The sequence below is a fragment of the Mastomys coucha genome, unplaced genomic scaffold, assembly GCF_008632895.1.
Source record: "Mastomys coucha isolate ucsf_1 unplaced genomic scaffold, UCSF_Mcou_1 pScaffold12, whole genome shotgun sequence".
NCBI classification, from domain to species: Eukaryota; Metazoa; Chordata; class Mammalia; order Rodentia; family Muridae; genus Mastomys; species Mastomys coucha.
The window spans coordinates 89,436,870-89,454,975 of record NW_022196894.1 but is presented as its reverse complement, the minus strand read 5'-3'; the positions used below and the strand labels follow the sequence as shown (position 1 = coordinate 89,454,975).

Below are 18,106 nucleotides of genomic sequence, written 5' to 3'. Positions count from 1 at the left end.
AAAGCTCACAATGTTTCACCACATGTTAACTGAACACTGGTACACCTTGATGTACTAGAGATTACAAACAGGCAAGGCATCAAACCTAGATTTCTGCTCTCATGTAAACTTTGACTTGACAGTCTTACCAAAGACCAGTAGAGTTCATTCAGTGTCTCTACGTTACTTTAGAGAACTGAATGGCCAGAGGCTGCCCCACCGACAGGACTACCCTTGGTGCCCACAAACAACATGTCTTCAGTCTGCCAGGCTGGGCAACAGCCCACCGGGCACCTGCAGCAGCCTTCACTGGGTTACCTACAGACAGCTCTGCAAGGTGAGGCTTTCTGAAGGTTTTTGGCATTTTTGCCTTATTCATATTTTCAAGACATTTCTTAAATAAGCATGTATTGCTTTTGTAGTAAGAAAACCATGTTATTTTTTAAATTACCAAATCACAACTATAATATCATTTGGACTGATGTGATCAAAACAACTACAGATAACACACGATGACTGTGCTTTAAAATTAACTGAATGAAAAGGAAATGCAAGGTTACAATTACTGCAGAATTATCCTTCCTGTGACACTAATTAACAACACTACAGATTGGACAGGCACCCACAGCAAGTGCAAAACAGACAATTTTCATAGACAACAGCTTCTATGGACACTCAACGCACAAAACATCTATTTTTAAGGATCCATTTTTGTGCATTTAAAGGGTTTTTTCACAAAGCAAAGCAAATAAAATCTTCCCTCTCAGAAATGTACATCCATAACCTCGATTAATATAACATTTATGGTATTAAATAATTACTGCTTTTCATCTTACAATGCATTTTTGTTTAGGTTTGGTTTTCTGGGAAGCTATTTGTTCATTTTAGGTTTTTGTTTGTTAACAGTCTCACTATATGGCCCTTGCTAACCTAAAACTCCCTATGTAGTCTAGCTTTAGCCCCCAGAGTACTGGGATGATAGCTGTACACCATCTTAGACTGCTGTTTTATTTGACCAACAGTACAGATGTTCCTGAAGTGAAAATGGGGTTATCTCCCAATAGATTCTACATAAACTGGAAATATCCGAAGTGGTAAATGCATCTAATGCTCTGAATTTATCAAATGTCACTGCTTGGTAACACAGTGCACTGGAGAGTTATTAGCTGTCCTGCCTATGATCCAGGGGCTCAGTGTCACTGCTTGGTAACACAGTGCACTGGAGAGTTATTAGCTGTCCTGCCTATGATCCAGGGGCTCAGTGTCACTGCTTGTAACACAGTACACTGGAGAGTTATTAGCTGTCCTGCCTATGATCCAGGGGCTCAGTTAGGAGCATCTTAGACCAGACTGCCAATCACCAGCCCAAGAAAAAGGCAGATCACGATTCCAAGTATGGTTTCTACTGAACACACATTGCTCATGCATCACATAGTCAAGGCATCTGACTGGACTCTCCTCCTCACAGAACTTCAAACAGCATATGCAACCCACTTATCTCACACAACCTGAGATCCAAGAGTCAATCTCATTATCCGCACCAGAAAGATAAATAAAGTACAAGGCCAAAGGTAACTAAAGTGGAGCTGATCCAGTATTTTTCTTGTTCTCCTTCAAACCACTCATCCTGCAGGATGAACTCCAAAGAGCCTTTTACACAGAAGCAAACCACAGAACTGCCAGTTAGCTTCCTGCCTCCTGGGGAAGCCAAACCTCAGCGGCCTTCTCTCTTCCACCTTTCCCCTGTTGCAAAGCTCTTGTCCACCATTCCATGCCACAAACTGACAATGGCTGTTAGCGGCTCTATGTGCTGGACATGGAGTGTCTAGGACATGGAGACAAGTCCAAGAACACCACCAGTGGCCCTCCTTGCTCTTACGCAATCACACCCCCCAAATGTCTTCTTCCCATTTCTCTAATCACTAAAAGAATAGTAAAAGAACAATTACATTTGAACAGATACAAATAAGTACACTTCCCATTGGCCACTGCTAATTGCAATCTGCTCTCTCGAATCTAAAGCAGAAGTGGATTTTTATAAAACATTGGATGCCCGGTGCATAAGCCCTTATGATAGATGATTTACAGGAATGCTGTGTAAACACATTCACTGCCCCTAACTTATCAAATGTCACCTGTGTATAACACAAGGCCTCATAACAATAAAATCACTCAGGAAATTTATGCTGCAGCCAGGCTTGTAGTTACAGCACCTTTAAGGCCAGAGCATATGATAATCGCAAGCTCAAAGCCAAGATGGATAGCCTGTGCTACAGTGAGATCCTGTCTCAAAACAAAACAAAAACAAAAACAAAATAAGAATAATTTTCACTGGAAATAATTAGCCCTGAATGTACAGACACAAAAAATAGGCACATATACACTGACTGGCTTCTGTGCACTTTGTTTCAATGGCTTTATTCTAAGTCAGTGTCTTCTAAGGAAGACATTAAAAGCCAGTGACCCCAGGCATAGCATCTATGTCTTACAAATTCATGCCATCAGAAAAAGAAAAAGACCTCAAGAGCAAGCAAGCCAGAAGCTTAGCAGAGTTGGGAAGCGTTGTCTTGCTATTGTAAGAAGTGGGCATTTAATTTTAGCCATTGAGGATAAAACTTGGCTGCTTGTTATGACCTTGTTATTGTCACATTCTAGTTCAGTTGAATCTAAACTCCAGCTACATCCTTGAGTTCATCGCTGGATTCTATGTACCACCCAGGGAAGATAAAATGCACTCCTCGGTAGGTACTACTTCCTCTTCCAGATAGTTGCCAGGAGCCGCATGCTGCGCAACTATAAGATAGGGTTTGATGGTCAGCTAAAAACTAAACCCTGGATGTCCCACTTTGCCAGTTAGCATAGATAAACTCAGGCCAGGGGACAAAGGCCAGGGTGGTTTGTTTCAGCAACATACTGTCTGGATAATAGGTTAGTAAGACAAGTTACTTATCATTGATTCTATCAGGAAAAGGTTGAAAGAGGATGAATTCAAAAAGGTGTATTTGTTTCAAATTCAGCTTGTTAGATAGCTACAAACTTTGTTTCAGCAACTTTAAACCCAACCCATCATCACATTTAGTAACACAAGATTTGTGGTTCATTTCTTTAATGAACCACTCTCTTGAGTGGACCAGTAACATCTTGCAGGGAGGCCTTGGCAGTGCTGAAGAGAACTTCTACAGCCACTTCAAATCTCTAACCTGGCCAGCATAGAGATGGATAGGCTCCAGTCAACTCCCTCCTCACACTTCTATAGTCCACACAAGTAGCACTGTGTTTTCAAGTCTTACTATCCTTCTCTGTTGTTCTAATCCTGTTTTTCATGCAGGGCACTTTTAGGAAACTCTCTGCAAACTAAAAGATGAGGGATGACTGTCAGGCAGTTAGTTACCTAGAGCCAGCTGACCTGCATAGCTCAAGGGAGAACTCAAATAACGGCCCCTGGCCCATCTAACTCCCACACACATTATTGCCTGTTAAGAAATCTCTAAGTTGGGGGCTGGAGAGATGGCACAGTGGTTAAGAGCACCAACTGCTCTTCCAAAGGTCCTGAGTTCAAATCCCAGCAACCACATGGTGGTTCATGACCATCCGTAATGAGATCTGACGCCCTCTTCTGGAGTGTCTGAAGACAGCTATAATGTACTTACATATAATAAAATTAAAAAAAAAAAAAAGAAAAAGAAATCTCTAAGTGATTAACAACAGATATCAAGAATGGGGGAAAAAACCTCAAAGTTTTGGGCCCTGGCTAAAAGTTTCTAAGCTACTTGTTACCTAACTTCAGTTTCCAAGGCATATATTCAGAGTTTATGAAGGTTAAGTGAGTTAATGCATAGAAAGGACTTGATGTCAGCTGCTACTGTTACAGGTGCATGCATGGATGTTCTGACTCATCTTACCCTACTGCCACACAAGCTTATGCCAACAAGCCACTCTTCTTGCTATAAGCAAATCTGTGTCTTGTAATTTCTGAGTTCAAGGCCAGCCTGGACCACAGAGTGAGTTCCAGGACAGCCAGAGCTACACAGAGAAACTTTGTCTCGAAAAACCAAAAAACCAAAACAAAGACAAAAACAAAAAAAAAAAAAAAAAACTGTTTTGTAGTGGCTAAGTCACTCCAAAGGGTAGCAAGGGGCGGAACTTGTATGCCACGATGAGTGTAAACTGCTATAACTTTTCTAGATGGCAAACTGGAAATACACACTGAAGATCTTTAAACTTCATTCCCCCATACACAGTAAGTACTGCCTCCATCTTGGAGAGAAGCCTCTTTTTGCAGCAGGTCACAGTAACATAGACTCAAAACTGATCAAGACACTGAGAATAAGCGACTGTTGAGTGCTCAGACCTCTAAGAGGACATCTGTCGCCCTTTCAAAGCTTGGCAAACATTACAGGGCAGAGGGACTGTTAGAACAGGGGTGGGAAGGAGCTCCATAAAAGGCTTCCTGTGGACCTGACATGGCTGTTGCACCCACAAACTTCCAGCAATAGAAGTTGCTTGCACTAAGACAGGTGCCATCACCATCCTATCATGGAGAGAGCTGGGGCTTGTAAGACCCATTTCTCAGAGGAGCTATTGACAAGTCAATGGCTGAAAGGGGAAGGAACTCATTTTCTTCAGTGGCAAGCTGCTGCCCATAACCTCCATCCACACTCAAGCAAACAACCCTAATTAAATGCAGTGGACTTGTGCTCCCAGCACCCGCACCCCCACCCCAATACCCAACCTGCCAAAAAAAAAAGAAAGACATAAATAAAAGCTGGAGGGGGACTTGCTGGGAATAACAGGATGAGGAGCACGGAGATCAGGGAGGCCAATGGGGGATAGTCAGGCATACTACATATGCGTCTGAAACCGTGAAAGATTAAATAGAGTTTAAAAACAAACAAACAAACAAACAACTTTGACTCTGTAATCCTACTTCTCGAAATCTAGGCTTTGTAATAAACTTTGTTGTTTGTGTGTGTGCACCTGTGTGTGAGATACATTTGCTCATGTGGGTGTGCGTGGTTGGCACCAGGATGTGTTTTCCTCAATTGCTCTTCTGCCTTAAGTTGTGAGACAGTCTACTGCTGAAACTAGAGCTGTTCTAGCTAGCAAGGCTGAGGGATCTCCCATCCTCCTGCCCCTGGGCTAAAGGGTGGCCTCTAACTTGTAATGTTTCTTCCCCATGTCACCGTCCCCAGCTTTATGGAGGCTCTGGAGCGCCAAACTCAGTTTCTCGTGCTTGAACAAAAAGCACTTTATCCACTGAGCATCTCCCTAGAAACACATCTATAAGGGAAAAAAAAATCTTAAGAAATGCCCATAGGGGCTGGAGAGACTGATTACTCTTCCAGGCAACCCAGGGTTCAATCCCTCGCATCCACATGGTGGCTTACAACCATGAGTAACTCCAGTTCCAGGGGATCCAATGCCCTGGCCTCCTTGGGCATCACCATGGTGATACATGGTTTAGGAAAAAATAAATGCGGACAAAACAAATAAAAATTTTTGAAAATTAGTAAAATTTCAAAAATAAGTTAAAAAGAAATGCAATTAGAAAGAGCCAGTCACTACAGGGAAACAGATAGCAAGGGTGGAAAATGACACACCACACTAATGTCTAATAAGCTGGCCAAATTCTCACAGATCCATAAACTGACATATTATCCAACTATTAAATTGATATTATAGACATGGACAGATTTTTTTAAGATGGTGAGAAAACAAGTTAAAAAACAAATCTATTGGCCAGGCAGTGGTGGCCCATGCCTTTAATCCCAGCACTTGGGAGGCAGAGGCAGGCGGATTTCTGAGTTCGAGGCCAGCCTGGTCTACAGAGTGAGTTCCAGGACAGCCAGGGCTACACAGAGAAACCCTGTCTTGAAAACAAACAAACAAACAAACAAAAAACAAATCTATTGTAGCTAGTATATGCTTGAATTCCAATACCAGGTTAGCAGAAGCAAGAGGATATCCATAAGACTGTAAGACTGACGCTAGCCTGGTCACAACAGCAAGGCACATCCTCTCCCTCTCCCCGAGACAGAGACAGAGACAAAGAAAATGAAAACGAACTAGAAAACAGCTCAGTGGTAGGCCCTGATTCAAGTCTTCATGTGTGTATGTGGGGCCGTGGAGATTCTGTAAACCGTTCCTTTTAGGCAAAGGGTGGGAAAGAATCATTGCAAGTTAGACGCCAGCCTGGTCAATCTAGGGAGCGCCTGGCTAGCCAAGGCTAGCCAAGGCTAGCCAAGGCTAGCCAAGGGAAGAGAGGAAGTGGGGAAACACACATGCACAGCAAGATCCCACTCCTGTACCAGAAGCTGTGCACGAACAACCATATGCACACACAAACATGATCTGCTAGGCAGGACTCTGGTCATGGATTTATGGGTAGTTCATAGTTTCCTTGCTTTTCTGTATTTCTGTGTGATTTTTTTTTTTTTTAAATACAAAGGCTATTCATTCTAAATTGATTGAAATTGATTCTAAAGTAATTCTAAAGGAATTAAGATGAAAGTGATCATGAAATTTATTTTTAATTATATGTATAATCCTTGGTAGTTTATTAAAGTATACATTATTTAGTACCAAGATATTATCGAGACTTTCTTTACAAAACAATGAGTTTCTACTTGTGACCATGAAGTAAAGCAGTATAGAAATCACGTGTTAGCTTTCAAATTTTATATGTTATACACTCCAATTCTTCCCATCAGTGTGAACTACTACTTAATAACTGACTGTGTTTACGTGTAGGTCACTGTGGCACATGCTTGAAATCCCAGCACTTGGAGGCAAGCCTAGGCACATAGAGGTATGCAAAGTCCACTACCATTCTTCCCATTTTTAGCAAAGAAAACTGAGGTATTGAGAGGTTTGGTGACTACAATCTAAGTCATTAACAATATGTGATGAAGTCCCATATTCTTCAGAGTTTGGCATCATATGTAGCATTCACCCATATAAAATCTGTAATTTATTGGGCCCTATGGTAGACTCAGTAAAGGGGAGTAAAGGTCATATATCATGAAAGTCAAATTGGAAAGCATACCTACTGTCCATATTTTCTAGAAGTGATTCTTATGTCAGGATTATCATTTATAAAATGATATGTGAAATGATTAGACACTACATTAAATTTTGAGTCCTCAGGGTAACATTTGCTAGACATCTTTCTAGCATATCACCCAGCAAGACTGTACATTTAATACTGTTCAAGTTTAGAGGAACTGACTAAGATACAGCACTTGTGACTACTCTGTGATGTGACCAACTTGGCAGGCAAAGCCTTAAAACACCTGGATCGCTGCAGTGTGGCTCACCCATTCACTCTGCAAGTATCCAGAGGGCATAGTTTCGTTTCCAGGCAGACCACCAACAACTCTGCCCTTCTGAAACATTTTATCACAGCATGTAAAACCTCTGCCACTTGAAAAGCTTGCTATCCACTTCAGAGACACTCAGTAAGAAAAAAGCACACTGCCAAGGTTCTCCAAATTCTCTGGCCTGGAGAAATTCCTGGAAACTTTTTGAAAATACTGGCTACTTCCCATTGTCTGACTGAGCTGGAGACTAGAAACCTGTTCAGCTGATGTAAAGATATCTGAATGCTAGACTCAGATGAAGCCAGTAAGTGGAGCCATTCAGGAGGGAGTCACTAAAAAGAGAAGTCTGACTAAGTCCAAACTCCATGTAATTAATTTTCTCTAAGTCACAAGTTTAGCAAATTAAAAGGATGAGAGACTAGAGATTGTGTAGCACTTGCCTAGCACAAGGCCCCAGGTTCAAATGCCAGCACCACACACAAAGACAATGTGAGGCTGGGGGTGTAGCTAGGTGCCGGGCCACACACTTAGCATGCTCCAAGTCCTGGTTCAATCACCAAAAGAGAAAAAGCATGGGCAGAGGAATTTACTAGGGCCTCCCTTTTAATCTCTTAGAAGTGTTTTAAGGGTGTGTCTCAATCTAGAATAGCCAGAGGAAAAGGAAACTGCTAGCAAAAGAAACAGAAAAAGAAAGAAAAGAAAATGCTGAGGGACAAACATTTCAGGGAACTAACTTGCCACCACTCATTTTATGCCCTATTTCACAATGCTCAGCATCTGAACAATCCACAGGGTTCCAAAGTACATTAAAATGTGCTCATTTCCTCTCTTACTCAGGCAGAATAATAATAGTTTTGTGGCGGTACCACGATCCTCAGCAACTTCAGTAACAGACACTTTTTTTTTTTTAACTAAATACCATTTTTTAAACATGTACTCTCAGAGAGGCACCTTACTGTGGCTACTTAAAAGTGTATAGAAATATCTATGCCCTGTCACCAAATCAGTGTCCTTCACTTCTTAATTTAAATCCCTTATAGTTTCCTGAGTTCTTCACATATCTCCTACAGAAAGATGTTTTTAAAAAGTTCTTAAGTTATAAGAAAACTCACACACACAAAACATTTCAAGCAAACTAGTAAAAAAAAAACACAAATCATAACCATAATGGTTGCTGAAACGTCTGCACTTGTCACCGTTAACATCTTCTAAAAATAAAAGTATTCCAACAAATAAATACATTCCTCCAGTCAGGAGCATTTAGAGAAGTACCCTGCCAAGCAGCTGGCCAGCGGGCTCCTGGTCCTAGCTCCTGCCCTCACATCCTGTCTACTACATAATCCATGAGCAAGCCTTTCTCTTCATCAGTTCTCCGAGATTAGTAAACCGGCCTCCCTGAAAATAGAGCTGATATTTTCCACAGACATTTGTTCCTATGTTTTCACTATCTATGCTATTTATCAGACTCTCTTTTTTTTATATATGTATATCCTCTGTGTTTCTGACAACGAAGTACCAAGAGAAAGACACCAACAGATAAACACAAAAGAACCGCATCTGGCCAGAGTCTGCATGCGTTTACATTTTCAGGTTGGCTCTGTTTTCCGAAAAACAGGGATGAGGACAAAGTCGCAAACTTTCACATTCAAGATGCTACTAAATACCTCTACACCCTCAAGCTGCTGCAAGAAGCCACTAATCTATTCCTTCAAAAGCAAAGCCGAATCACAACAATAGACTGCTCAAGAGAATCAGCGAAGCAAGGGCAAACAGAAGTGAAGGGAGATCCAGCCAGCTCCTCCTTGCTTTTCTTTCTTTTTTTTTTTTTTCTGGGAATTGCATTTCCTGGTCTCCGTCCCCCCAACCCCAACCCCCAGAAGGGACCGCAATTGTGCCCTGGGTCCACAGTAGACACCCGAGTCAGTGCGTGCGCAAGAAGGGCGAAGCGGCCGACCAGGGGACGCGCGCCCGCTGCAAGGGGAGCCGCTTTCTGTTAAATGCCATCAGAGCTAGCCCCGGCCGCACCACTTCGGCCCGAACGGCATTGACCGCCCTTCACTTGACAGGGTATTCCAAGCAGGCGCTAGAGAAAAAGGATGAGCCGGGGACTCCAGGCCCGGGGCACCCGCGGGCGGCGAGACGCGGCTCCCGCGAGCTCGGGATCCCCGGGAGGCCGGGCCAGCCCGCCACCCTCCGGCGGACGAGGGCAGAGGGGACAGCGGTGGAAGGACCGCCCGCCCCGATGTCCCCTCGGGAGCGCCGGCCGCGGCTGCGGACGCCCATTCAGCCCGAGCCCGTCCCGCGGCTGCCACCGCCGCGGCCAGCCCGCCCGCCCCGCCGCCCCCGGGGAGGATGAGACCCAGAGGAGCGGCGACGGCGGCCGCGAGGACGCGCGCCCGGCCGCCGGACCCGACCCCGGGCGGCCATCGCCGACCCCCGCCCGCGCGCCAGGCCGCCCGCGTCAGCTCCTCACCTCATCTCCGGGCGGGTGCGCGCGGCCGCCCCTCGCACAAATCAGTGCAGCCCGCACGCCGCGCGGAGGAACGCAGGGTCCGCGGCCGCGCACACCATCCCCGCCCGCCCGTCCGTCCGTCCGTCCGTCCGCCTGCCTCCCGGCCGTCCCGGAGCCCGCTCAGGATGCTCCCTCGCGAGCCGCCGTACTACGGAGCAACCAAGCTGCGCGGCCTCCCCGCGCCGCTCCACTCCTCTCGCCCTCTTTCACTCCCTCGCTCCCTCACTCCCGCCTATCTCCTCATCTCCCTCCGCCACCGCCCCTCCGCCCACAGATGGGCGGGGACAACCGCCTGCCAATCGGACAGCGAAGACCACGCCTTCTCCCCTGTGACTCCGCCCACTAGGTGGACCAAAAAAAAAAAGAGCCAAAGGAAATGGAGGTGTGCAGAGTGACAACCAGATCAACCAATTAAGTGGTTCGGGAACCACCCCCCCCTTTTTTCCTCCCATCCCTTGTCTCGTCCCATGAAGGCGCAACTAGAGGTTTCTGGTCTATGTGTGCGGAGACTTCTGTATCACGATTTGGCGCTTTGCTCTTTTCTATGCGCGACAGTAGCTAGGATACATTCAACTAAATTAAGGGTTTTGCAGAAAGAACGTGGGGACGAAAGGCAAGAGGGACAAAGACTGAAGAAAGATGGTAGGGGGTACGGTTGGAATGAGGAAGGGTGTGGCCTTTTACTCTAATTTGCATAAAACAGAACCCATCTTGGCAACGCCCAATTTCTCCCATTTATTGGTGGTCCCTGGGGCGGCGACTTGCCTCTCTACGGGGAGGAGCATGCTGGGAGTTGTAGTTCCGGGTTCGGTTGCTATGGCGTTCGTCACAGCCTCCCCCAGATCGGTCATCCTGCGGTAGTGACGGGCAGTCTGACCAATGGTAGTACTGTTTGGACCCAAGAAGGCGGGCTCTCCGCAGAAGGACTGGGAAGGTGGCGGCGGCGAAGGCGCTGGCAGTTGAGGTTGCTCCGAGCCAGGTGAGCCCAGGAAGGATGTGTGTCTCGTGAAATGGGACTTTGGGCAAAAGATGGAGAAACGCCTGAAGGAGCTGTCTAACCCTGGGGAGATTGGTGCTTCGCATCACTCGCCGACCTCAGAGCTGCTCTGGCTCAGGCCTAGCTTGGCTGAGGCCGCCGAGGGGCGGGTAATACTAGATTTGACAGACAGTTCTTGACCCTAGATAGGTTTTGATTGTAGACTGATCTTTGCTTCGTCCTCCGCGTTTATGCAGGCAAAGGTCTAGAACTGCCTTACTCCTCCTGGGTTGAATCCTCCCGCCTCAGCTTTTCCCTATCCCTGTTTCTAATGCTGTCTCCATTACTGCTTCCCCTGTCACCCTTTCTTACTCTTCTCTTTGCATTTCCAGTAAGCTGTTTCCTAAAGCAAGCAAGGGTGGGTGTTCACAGTAATGGGCCTTGGTCGGGAATTGCCTGCTTCATTGAGTTGCCTGCTTCGTTGAGCCTTCCATACTTGAGCCATACTAAACAGTTATCCCAGGGTCGTGATGAGGCGCAGATACTGATTCTGGATCTGGGCCTGGTGGTTTGCATTTGTTTGTTTGTTTGTTTGTTTGAAAAAATATTTTGAGTATGGGAATTTTAAACAAGCTCCCAAGTATAGCCAGTCCACAGTAGCTGAGTTTTGCATTGCCTGTCCAAGACAGGCAATGCAAAACTCACCTAGGTCCTTTTAGATTTCCTGGGAGCCACATTTGGACAGTGAAGAGACCACATGGAATTAATTTTATGTTTCTTTTTTTCTTTTTTTTTTTTTTTTTTTTTTTTTTTTTTTTTTTTTTTTTTTTTTTTTTTTTTTTTTTTTTTTTTGATTTTCGAGACAGGGTTTCTCTGTGTATCCCTGGCTGTTCTGGAACTCACTCTGTAGACCAACCAGGCTGGCCTCGAACTCAGAAATCCACCTGCCTCTGCCTCCCAAGTGCTGGGATTAAAGGTGTACACCACCACTGCCCGGCAAATTTTATGTTACTTTTAAACAAGTTTATCCAAATATTATTTCAACCTTTAAAGAAATCAGATATTTAAATGAGACAGTGTATTCTTTAAATACCAAAGCTTACAGATCCCTTGTGCGTTTTACCCTCACAGTATACCTTCATCCTAAAGGAACACCATATAGGTGCTTAGTAGCCACCTGTGGCTGTTAGCGGCTATACAAATCCAGGTGATACAAGGGACTATCGCAGAAACTCAGCAGTGCTAGTCATGTGATTGCCTGCGACCATCCCTTTGCTGCTCTGTTACATGGGTTCAGAACTACTTTCAAGATACGATGCTGAGCTTACAAAAATACTAGGAAAAAATAATGTTTATTTAAAGCCAACTTTCTTAATGAGTGCATTACATACCATACTCAGATCATACACAAATGCTCATACTGCAGCATCCTGTGTCCTGTTGTGGGATCTTGTCTCTTAGGAGTTCTAAATCTTAGGCATCAACCACTGCAGTGTATAATTATTACTCACTTTTCTAACTAATTTCCTCCATGCTTCTGTTTCAGCATATAGGAGATGAGATGTTCATATTTAAAGCAGTGTTCCCCATGTAAAAATCAAGCTGTCCAAGACTGGAGAGCTGGTTCAGCACAGAAGCACTTGTTACTGTCCCAGAGGACCAGGGCTCACAGCCATACAACATCTGTGTTACTTTAGTTCCAGGGGATCTGAAGACCTCTTGTGATCCAATGGCACAGGACACACAGGCAGAATGCAGACACACACACACAAGCAAAGCACCTATACATATACAGTTTTAATAAGTTTTTGTAAATTAAGATCGAGCTGCCTGGCCAGGCACGGTGGTGCACACCTTTGATCCTAGTGCTTGAGATGCAGGGGCAATCAGATCTCTCTGAGTTCAAGGCCATCATGGTCTAAGAGCAAGTTCCAGGACTTCATAGAGAGACCCTGTCTCAAACAAAGATAGAGCTGCCTAGCATCTGTGGTAGAATATTTTGGTAATTTTACAATTCTCCATGCTGCTCAATTAAGAAGAGAGGTGAAGACCTGAAGGAGATTCTTGAGCCTCTGACCAGAAAGTCCTGATTCATTTGTGTGCCTCCCTCAAGGAGGAGGGCTGGGAAAGGCTTGAGAAAATGAAATGGTTCACTCTGAGCTCACAGTGTCTCCCTCTAATGGTGCAGGCCTGGAGGATTGACAGTCCAGGGCCAGCCTAGACAACTTAGTGAGACTGCCTCAACGCAATCAAACAGAGCAAAGGGCCACAGACAGCATCTCCTGGTTGTCTAAGTAGCTGGTCCAGGCTGGCTGGCCTCAGCCTCCTCTGCACTGTAAATAAACATGGTAGAATATAATGTTTCACAAAGTGATCTCCTTCCATTTTTATATAATATACTTTACGGGGTTGTTTCCTCTTTCAGTTCTTTGTGTGTCTTCCCGTGAGGAAGGTCAAGGACATTTTTATAGAGTTTTGAAGGGAAACATAGTATAGGTTAGGTGAGAATCCTGGCAGCCACCAGGAGGAGAGACAGGAAAGTTCATGCCTTCTGAGTTAGGCATGGAATACAAACAGAGATGGCACTCCCAAGAAAGGAAGTAGACTACAGAGCTGAGAGAGGAGCACAAAAACCTCCTCTCTCACTTTCAGTACATACTAAAATCAAAGTTATAATTTGTATTCCACATGTAAATGACCCTATCTTCTTCAAGACCCTATCATGAACTGGCAAGTAGGCTCATAATTTACAGGTTGCTGTAATGTTAACAGGTAGAGATTTACTTACTGGACAAGAGGGGGAAAGGCTAAGAAATACTTGTCAGTTACCTGCCTCGATGTTCACATCTCTCCATGTGGAGTGTCCCAGTGTCATGTGACCAGGCCACCTTAACGGAAAGGCCCCATTCATCACGTGGTTTCTGCCTTTAGCCCTGGTAGCCCAATTCAGAAAGGTAAATGACAGGTTAAGTCTCTGTTGCTCTGCATCATACCATACTAAATGGCCATATCGGGTAACAGTATTAGAGATAATGGCCTTCTACCTTTCTAGCCAACCACTCCCACCCCCGAGTATATTGACAGGGAAATAGCTAATGAAAGAAATCTAGGTATTTTTTATTTTAGTTTATTTAAGAATTCACTGTATCATTTAAATATCTGATACCTAAAACATATAAGTAAAACCTTCTTACAGGGGACCAGGGAGACAGTTCAGTAGCTAAATTCACTGACTGTTCTTCTGAGAACCCTGGGTTCAGTTCCTAGCACCTATATGACAAGTCACAGCTATATGTAACTCCAGTCCTAGAGGATCAACATCTTATGTATTTTATTTTATTTTTTTTCTGGGTGTTTTGCCCTCATGTATTTAAGTATTTAACATTTGTGTTAGGTGCCCTCAGATGCCAAAAGAAAGCATCAGGTTCCCTTAGAACTAGAGTTATAAATGGTTGTGAGCCACCATGTGGGTGCTGGGAATTGAACGAGAGTCCTCTAGAAGAGTAGTCAGTGCTCTTCACCACTGAGCCCCCTCTTCAGCCCTAAAGCCATGTACACTCTGAAGTGAAAAGCAACTGAATAGACTATAGTTCTCATGGAGGAGGGTGGGAGAAAGTATTAAATTTTTCTTTTATGGCCGGGCAGTGGTGGGGCATACCTTTAATCCTAGCTTTTGGGAGGCAGAGGCAGGTGGATTTCTGAGTTTGAGGCCAGCCTGGTCTACAGAGTGAGTTCCAGGACAGCCAGGACTACACAGAGAAACCTGTCTCAAAAAACCAAAAACCAAACAATTTTTCTTTTGTGATTTAAACAACAGGTCTTTGATGGGTGCTTCCCTGCTCACCAGGCAGTGTTGAGCACTTGGTGAGTGGATAAAGCCACATTTGACAGCTCTGAGCACACACGGTCTGCTTCCTAGCTTATACCTTTTCTTCCTCTCTCTCTATCAAGTTGAACAAAATGTATGTGCTAGAAGAGACTTTGAAAGTCATCTGCCCCTTGTCCCTCCCACTCACCTGATGCTGGAGCCCTGTAATGGTGTCCAGCCTATTTAAGTACTTCTAAGAGCAAGGATCACATAACTTCATTTTTATTTTTTTAAATTTCATATTAAAGTCAGGCACACAAGACGCTCTCTGCACATTCCTGTCCAACCTGGTCAGCATAGTGAATATCAGGTCATTTAGGTCTACACGGCTAGATGTTGTCTTGTAAATACAAGCGAAACATTCTTACAGGGGACCGGAGAGACATCTCACTGGTTAAGGGCACACTGACTGCTCTTCTGAGAACCCTGGATTTCATTCTTAGCACCTACATGGCAGGTCACAGCCATATGTAATTCCAGTCCTATGGGATCCAGTGCCCTCTTCTGGCCTCTGTAGACACTGTTTACAAGTGGCATACTACCACACAGTCACTCATATGTACATGAATAAGAATTGCAAGAAGTCGGGGCTAGAGAGATGGCTCAGCAGTTAAGAGCACTGACTGCTCTTCTGAAGGTCCCAAGTTCAAATCCCAACAACCACATGGTGGGTTACAACCATCTGTAATGAGATCTGATGCCCTCTTCTGGGGTGTCTGAAGATACCTACAGTGTACTTACATATGATAGATAAATAAATCTTAAAAAAAAAAAAAAAAGAATTACAAGAAGTCTTTGTGGTGGTGCACACTATAATCCCAGCATTCTAGAAACAGAGGCAGGCAGATCTTTGTGAGTTCCAGGCCAGCCAAGACTACATAGAGAGACCTTGTCTGAAAAAACATTTTTTGTTAAGTTTTATGACAACACATTATGTGCCAGACCTGTGACGTGTCCAGGATGACACCACTACCAGATCATCTGTGTCCATCCTGTAATGGACATCTACTCATGTGTCTGTTGGCTTTGAAGGGTACTTCCACCCTGAAAGTGTAGGTTTATTTACAGTCATTAAGAGAGGAGCTCCGTGGGGAGTCTAGTGTAGCAGATGAGCCAGTATAGTTCTTGTTGTTATAACAAAAATGAAGCTGCCTGACATCCCTTCCCCTTGGCTCTGGAGAAATCCCCTGGCAGAGTCCTACTTTTATTAAGTACTAGGGCCTACAGTTGGGTGCTTAGTGTATGTCAGGGTGTCCCTCTGTTTGCACAGCCGAGTCTGTAGACCAGGCTGGCCGCAAACTCAGAAATCCACCTGCGTCTGCCTCCCAAGTGCTGGGATTAAAGGCATGTGCTACCACCGCCCGGCCTTGTTTAATAATTATTATTACTTTATTTTATGTGTCTGGGTGTCCTGCCTGAATGTAGATCTGTGTCTTTGGAGAGCAGTAGGTCTCCTACGACTTGTGTCACAGACAGTTGTGAGCCTCAGTGTGCTTGCTGCTCATTGAACCTGGGTTCTCTGCAAGAGCAGCCAGAGTGTTAGCCACTAAACCATCTCTCCAGCCCCCACATACTTGATATCATTGAAAAGTTGTATAAGCCGGATGTGGTAGATCAGGAGTTTAAGGCCAGCTAAACCTTTCAAGTATATTCTGGGCTACACAGGGAGACTCTATTACAAAACCAAGAGCACATAAAAGGCTTTAACTGTTGTATTAGAGATGTACTCAGTAGTACCACACTTACATAACATGGATGAGGCCCTGGGTTCAATCCCCGGCACTGCAAATAAATAAATAAATAAATAAACAAACAAACAAATAAATAGATAAATTACACAGCACTTTTTGATAGCAAAGTTTGTATCGAGCCATATAATTTTTCAAATTATATAACATTCTTAGAAATGAGAGGGCACATCCTCATCTTTAATTTTATCAGATGTCTAGTTATTATCTATGTGCAAATATCTCTAAGTTCATTCAAAGTTTTATTAGTGAATCGAGTCTTTTGTTAACCCAGGCGGGTGCCTAAGAAGCCGGGTGGGCCTTCATGATCTTCCAGTCTTTCAGTTCTCAGAGCTTGGAATTCCCGTTTTTATGAGGGGCGGAAAGGGAGGGAGGATTGGAAAACGGATGCTACTTCCTGATCTTGAATTTCTTATATCTACTTTTGAAGTAAATAAATACATAAATAAGCCAAGCTGCCCCTTTACTGGCTGGAGAGAGCCTAGCCCTGGAGGGATCTGTTCCCAGCGCATCGCATCGGGTGACTCCCAAAGCCTGTCCTCCAGCTCCAGAGGACAGCGTTCCTCTCTGTCCTGCACAGGCATTCGCTCATAGCATAATCTGCCAATCACATTCTTATGTATTGACCTTAGTGTGTAGGTGTGCACATGTGCATGTGTGGGTTAGAGGCTGGCTTAGGAGAATCATCTCTCTCCTTCCTTCTACCATGGGGATTGTAGGACTGGGTTGTCATACTTGACAGCAGGTGCCTTGACCTATCGAGCCATCCTTCAAAACATACAGACACAGACACACAGATTATAACGAAAAGAAAGTACTTTTAAACAATTTTTTCCTTTATGTTGTAGCTTGGAGAATAGTTTTGATCCCATACAGTTGGTTTTTTTGTTTTGGTTTGGTTTTTTGTTTTATTTATTTATTTATTTATTGGTTTTTTTGAGACAGGGTTTCTCCGTATAGCTCTGGCTATCCTGGAACTCACTGTGTAGACCAGGCTGGCCTCAAACTCAGAAATCCGCCTGCCTCTGCTTCCCAAGTGCTGGGATTAAAGGCATGCACCACCACTACCCGGCCCATACAGTTGTTAATAATTAGATTAACTAATCCTTATCCCCCCTCTCTCTTTCTCTCTCTCTCAAGAAGATGAGATTCTAGGGAGTGCAAAATTGTCTCCCAGATCTTTGAAACTAGTACACTATTGACCTAGGCCACATGTCAGTGATTCAATAGACAGAGAAAACAGTGGTTCTAGAACTGCAAAGGGAACTGTTGTGAACTCAGGATGTTAGTATAGAATTCTGCTTGGAAAATAGGTAACACCAGTAAGTCAAGACTAAATAGGAGCAGAGATTTGTTTATGTAATAATGACTATCCCTGGGCATGTGCTGCATACCTGCAATCCCAGTACATAGGAGGCAGCAAGGAGGTGCAGAGTTCAAGGCCAGACAAGACTACAAATCAAGACCCTGCCTCAAAACAAATAAACCAAAGCATAGGGAAGGAATTAATATGCCTAAGCAATGGTTGAGGAAGCTCACTCGTCAGTAAGTAAAGTGACCTAGGAGTGTGAGCAAGTGGGGCTGCTCTCCACCACCTAGGGTGACCTGGGAGTGTGAGCAAGTAGGGTGTGCTCCACCCACCTAGGGTGACCTGGGAGTGTGGAGTAGTGGGTGTGCTCCTCCCACCTAGGGTGACCTGGGAGT

General features: G+C 44.5%; 2 protein-coding genes across 9 annotated transcripts in view; one reads left to right on the top strand and one right to left on the bottom strand.

Annotated features, from left to right (window-relative positions):
• Itsn1 (intersectin 1) overlaps positions 1–10,078 on the bottom strand; it is a 183,907-nt gene extending 173,829 nt beyond the window's left edge. For 2 of the 4 annotated variants that reach the window (XM_031364396.1, XM_031364398.1), the window contains exon 1: positions 9,772–10,078. The gene's annotated coding sequence lies outside the window, so the exon portion shown is untranslated. The remainder of the gene's footprint in view (positions 1–9,771) is intronic. The other 2 variants (XM_031364401.1, XM_031364400.1) reach the window with 2 other exon arrangements.
• A 471-nt stretch (positions 10,079–10,549) lies between these two features.
• The window catches only part of Cryzl1 (crystallin zeta like 1), a 39,895-nt gene continuing 32,338 nt past the window's right edge, over positions 10,550–18,106 (top strand). For 2 of the 5 annotated variants that reach the window (XM_031364415.1, XM_031364416.1), the window contains exon 1: positions 10,583–10,789. The gene's annotated coding sequence lies outside the window, so the exon portion shown is untranslated. Of the gene's footprint in view, positions 10,790–18,106 lie in introns of all 5 variants that reach the window. The other 3 variants (XM_031364413.1, XM_031364414.1, XM_031364417.1) reach the window with 3 other exon arrangements.